The sequence below is a fragment of the Hippopotamus amphibius genome, chromosome 3, assembly GCF_030028045.1.
Source record: "Hippopotamus amphibius kiboko isolate mHipAmp2 chromosome 3, mHipAmp2.hap2, whole genome shotgun sequence".
Taxonomy (NCBI): Eukaryota; Metazoa; Chordata; class Mammalia; order Artiodactyla; family Hippopotamidae; genus Hippopotamus; species Hippopotamus amphibius.
This window is the reverse complement of record NC_080188.1, coordinates 144,680,290-144,686,289: the sequence shown is the minus strand read 5'-3', so window position 1 is coordinate 144,686,289 and position 6,000 is coordinate 144,680,290.

Here is a 6,000-nt window from a genome sequence, read left to right as displayed (position 1 = left end):
CCTGACCCTTCTTGCACCTCGTCTTTGGTTCTGCTATTCTGCTCTTTGGAGTCTCCCTGGGCTCAGCCTCACCTGTCACAGGTTGCCTGTGCCTCCTCTTTCTCCAGAGTCCACCTCAAATACCACTTCCTCCCAGAGAACCTCTCGATCCCCTGGCAGCCACACGCACTGTGTTTTTATATTTCTATGGTATTCATCACATTTTCTGTCAGATTTGATGATGCCCCTTTGGGACCTCAGGGGCTTCCTAGGTGGCGCAGTGGTTAAGAATCCACCTGCTAATGCAGGAGACACGGGTTCGATCTCTGCTCGAGGAGGATCCCACATGCTGTGGAGCAACTAAGCCCGTGCGCCACAGCTACGGAGCCTGTGCTTTAGAGCCCGTGAGCCACAACTACTGAGCCCATGTGCCACAGCTACTGAAGCCCGCACGTCTAGAGCCTGTGCTCTGAAACAAGAGAAGCTACCACAATGAGAAGCCCGTGCACTACAAGGAAGAGTAGCCCCCACATGCTGCAGCTAGAGAAAGCCTGCGCACAGTAATGAAGACCCAACACAGCCAATAAATTAATTAACTTAAAAAAAAAGGACCTCAGGTTATTCATTCTGTTTCATTTCTTTCTTTCTTTTTTTAAAAATAATTTATTATTTATTTATTTATTTATTTATTTATTTATGGCTGTGTTGGGTCTTCGTTGCTGCGTGTGGGCTTTCCCTAGATGCAGCGAGCAGGGGCTACTCTTCCTTGCGGTGCATGGGTTTCTCAGTGCAGTGGCTTCTCTTGTTGCCAAGCACAGGCTCTAGGCACGTGGGCTTCAGTAGTTGTGGCATGTGAGCTTTAGAGGGCTGGCTCAGTAGTTGTGGCGCACGGGCTTAGTTGCTCCATGGCATGTGGGATTTTCCCGGACCAGGGCTCGAATCCATGTCCCCTGCCTTGGCAAGTGGATTGTTAACCACTGTGCAACCAGGGAAGTCCCCGTTTCATTTCTGTATCCCTCTGAAGTGCCTCGTGAGAGGTGTCCTAGACTGAGCATATTGGTGTTATGAGGTTTTCCTGTCACAAGGACTCAAAAACACAGTTCAGGTTGGCTTACAAAGTGGAAGGACTTTCTTGTTTATGAAACCGAAAATTCCTGAGGAAATACACTCAGGCTTCATGTATGGTTCCATCAGGGCTCAGGCTCTAGTCCTAGGATTCCCTCGGCTCTTGTTTCTGAGGTGTCGTCTCTGTCCTCAGTACGACCAGTAGCAACAGGCTGGGCTACATACTTCTCAGTTCAGGTCTAGGGGGAGAATGCAGCTCCCTAAACAGCAAATGAAAGTCTTGGACTTCCCTGGTGGTGCAGTGGTTAAGAATTTGCCTGCCAAAGCAGGGGACTCAGGTTCAATCCCTGGTCCGAGAAGATCCCACATGCTGCAGAGCAGCTAACCCCGAGCGCCACAACTACTGAGCCTATGAGCCACAACTATTGAGCCCATGTGCCACAACTACTGAAGACTGAGCATGCCTAGAGCCCATGATCTGCAACAAGAGAAGCTACTGCAACGAGAAGCCCGTGCACTGCAAGGAAGAGTAGCCCCTGCTCGCTGCAACTAGAGAAAGCCCGTGCACAGTAACGAAGACCCAACACAGCCAATAAATAAAATAAATAAAAATAAGTTAAAAAAAGAAAGTCTTTAACTTCACTCTGGTGAGGCCAGTTTACATCAGGTACTCATCCCTCAACCCATAAGGGATAACTGAGGCAAGGGGATGGGATCACCCTGGTCAATCAGAGCCTGCCCTGGAATGAGGAGGCATCCAACTCCTCCCAAGCACCTGCTGCTCCACAGTGGGGATGCCAAAGACAAGTTTGGGGCTGCTGAAGAAGGAAAGGATGCTGGGCAGAAAACCCTTTATTACCCACCTGAGTACCCAATCTATGCAGATAAAATAAAAGTGTGGAATAAATAGTAGTATAAATTTTTTATCACACTCGTCTGCTAGTCTTTATGATATCTTTGTCAGGCAGTTTCTGAGTAGCTTTTTAGATTACGCTGAAGTGCAGCAACAAAAATCATTGGCCTTGGAACATTTAGAACTCAACATACCTTCTCAAAGCCCATTTCTGTATCTTTTATTTTAAACCTCAGAGTTAGATTAAACATGCCCTTATTATTCAAGCAAATCTCTCTTTTATTTAGTTATTTCTAATCATGTAATGAGCACCTATAAACCCATCCCCAAGAGACACCTACCTTCCTCCACCTCAAGGAACCTGTCATCCTGAACCCTGTGTTCTCATTTATTTGCTTGTCTTTCCATATCATTTTATTTCATCTCTATGTATTCCTACAAAGTACATTTTATTCTACTTTTAACTGTATAAAAAGGGTCTCATAATGTATGCAACTTTTTGGAATTAATTTTTTTCACTTCATATATTGCTAAGATTCAACCATATTGTTACATGAAGCTGTAGTTTATTTGTTGTAACTGCTGAATCATATTCTATTGTGGGACTAAAACAGAGCTTATCCATCTATTCTCCTTTTGATTGGCATTTGAGTTGTGGGTTTTTTTTTTTTAAAGTGACGAGCAGATAGGATACTTGTAAAAGAAGAATAGCAAGGAGAAACTTACCCTGTAGATAACAAAACTTATTGTGAAGCTATAGTAATGAAAATAGTGTGGTGCTGGCCCAGGGACAGACAAACTGACCAATAGAATAGAATGGGATGGTGTGAAACTTTGCTGTGTGTCAGAGGTGGCATTTAAGACTAGGGAGGAAAGGAGAGATTGCTCAATAAATGGAGGTGGGTAAAATCATTAACCGTGTGAAAAAGGATGGAGTCGAATCCCTACCTCAGACTATAACTAAAAATCAACAGCAAATGGATTAAGATCTTAAATATTTTTAAAAAGCACATAAAAACTCTAATTAGAAAATGCAGGTGAATCTTTTAGAACTTGGAGTTGGAAAAGACTTCTTAAGACACAAAAAGCATTTAAGTAAAAAGGAAAAAATGATAAATTGGACTAGATTCAACCTGAGAACATTTGTTTGCATACACATTTTAGGCAAACAATCTCCAGGATTAAAGATTATTCTGCTGCTTTAAACCCCACCCTCATGATAAACCTTTCATAATTTGAGATTAGATTTGAATATAAATAAAATTGCAGCTAGCTTTATAGCCTTAAAGAGACCCATTGTTTCTTCCAAGTTGTAATGGTCTTGCCGGAGCCATATCACCCTCTTTGGTGCACATGGCTCCCCTCACCTGGGTGTGTCCCTCCTGCTTCCTGATTGTTCTCTCACTCCCACTTGGAACAGGAGCACCAGAGTCTTCACAGGCTGGAAATAGTGTTGGGGGAGAAAAGCTAAAATCTGCTGTATTAAAACAAATGGGACACTATTCCTGCCCCCAAATAAAATTTTATGTTCCAAAAAAATAAAGTTTCCAAAGAAGGTAATTAAAGTTAATAGACGTTCCTTCCTCAAATATTTATTGAGCATCAACTATCTTAGACTTTTTACTAGAAGCTACAAGTACAAAAACAAATAAGATGCAGCCCTGTCCTTAGGGAGACAACAGTGTGACACAGGAAGACAGGGAGATGATAGGGTAATGAGAGTCCTTGGTACTGTTAGAATTGTTGTAGGGTCCAATAGGGCATCAAGGAAGAGATGGTCCATCCTACCAGAAAAGGCAAGGAATGTTGAGGAAAGGTAGGCACAAGAGAAGCTTGAGATGTAGTTTGAACAAAGACACGAAGGTGTGAATAATAAGGCAAATATAAAGAAACATAAGTAGTAAGCATGGCTGAAGCATAGAGTCCAATGGGAGAGGTTAGATGAGATCACCGGGCAGCATTAGGCAGAGGCCGGTGGATGCTCCAACTTTTGCCTAGAAGCCCCAGGGTGCCACTGAAGAGTTTTGAACAGGGAGTGACATCACTAAATTTGGTTTCAGGGAGATCACTCTGGAGTGTGGGTGGAAGGACTGAGGATGGTGGCTGAGAACTCACCCAGGCCGGAGACCATGACAACTGAAACAAGGCATTAGCATCAGGGGAGGAAGGCTGGGAGAGGTGTGAAGGATTTGGACATTGATTCAATTTCAAAGAAAAGGGGGTGGTATATCCAGCAAGCCACTTTTACCCTAACATAAGTCCTAGATAGTATCAAAATTATAACATAGCCCCTCTTGCCTCACAGATAGCAAACAACAATTTCAACACACAAACAAGGTACATATCCAACATTATAACAATCACACAAAGGACTGTAACTCAGGGTGACAGGTTCAGGCCTAACATCTTTATCTATATCTGTATTCCGTGAATATCCTAGTCATCCAGCCCTTTTCACTGGGGTTTTCTATTTACGCAGATGTATGATGCAAACACACAAGCATTTTCCAGATTCATGCAGATAATAACAGAATGTCATTATGAGTTCATAAAACAGATGTTGACAGGCTGCACATGGAACCCAGGTATGTAAAAGGAAAGACAAAAAAGAGGGATCTGGCAAGAAGTTCATTGGAGAAAAAGACATGATGGAAAGCAGTCCCTGAGTTTCCCTACTCAACACTCAACAGCCATCTTGAGGCAGGAAGAAGACATTCAAGATTCACCAAGTGCCCTCCTGTTTCTTCCCCATGATCATCTCTCTTCTAGATGGTGGTTTCTTTGCGATTTTCACTGTTAGGACACCAGATCGTGGTGTATAGAAAGGGAACCAGCTATCCATTCTGCTTTCTCAGTGTCTCCCACCTGATCTCTTCTTTTTGCCGTCACTGCCTGCAGGCCTTCATTCCCTTTGACCTTGGTAACAGCCTAATGGAGGACCTACTAGTAGGTCTTGATGCTGTGGAATCAGCTATCAGTAGGGAGAGCTACTCAATAAAGTGTGGCTCTTGTGACTGTTTACGTCTCTGATCTCTCCCCAGATTTATTTTTCTGAAATACAGATCTGGTATGTCTCTTCTGTTTGAAACCTGCTGTGGTCTCTCCCTCCTTGCAGATTGAGGTCTGGACGTTTTAGCCTGGAGTTAAAGCCCTATCCACTCCCCCAGCCATTCTCTTCTATGGTTTCCACCCTTTGCCCCCGCCTGGCATGCTCTTGCAGTAACTCTGCCTTCTTGCACTCCTGAACCCTGTGCTCTTCTCCTTTGTGCCTTTCTATCGTGTGTGTGTGTGTCTGTGTGTGTGTGTGTGTTAGTACATGTTTACTTAACCAGTCTATACAATGCATAGCCATTCAAAACCCAAATTCTTTGCCTCTCTCTCTCTCTTCCCTATATGCCTATAGGATGTAGTTTGTGTCTGTCTGTTAGAATGCCTATTACAGCATCTATTGGTCTGAGATATTTTAAGAACGATTTTTCATTCATTGCAGTCTTAGAGCGTTAGGAGAGTAGGCCCTCAACTTTTTTTTTTGATAAATTTATTTATTTATTTATTGGCTGCTTTAGGTCTTCGTTGCTGCTCATAGGCTTTCTCTAGTTGTGGCGAGCGGGGGCTACTCTTTGGTGTGGTGTGCAGGCTTCTCACTGCAGTGGCTTCTCTTGTTGCAGAGCACGGACTCTAGGCACATGGGCTTCAGTAGTTGTGGCACACAGGCTCAATAGTTGTGGCACACAGGCTTAGTTGCTCTGTGGCATGTGGGATCTTCCTGGATCAGGGATCGAAGCTGTGTCCCCTGCATTGGCAGGTGGATTCTTAACCACTGTGACACCAGGGAAGTCCAGCCCTTGACATTTTTGTTTTGATCTCTCTCTGTTCAGTACCCCCTCTCTCCCCTCTCTTTTCCTGCACTTAAGAAGTGAGAAATAAGTGGTGGTTAAATCGAATTGAACAATTCACTCACACCGTAGGTCTCTAAATCTGCAGTATGAGTTATGAAGATACGGAGGCTCATCTTGACACAGTAAATTCCTTTGTGTTTATTGACTCTGCACGTGGGCATGAAAAGGACAAGGAATGTCACTGTGTTCACTTATTACCTTATC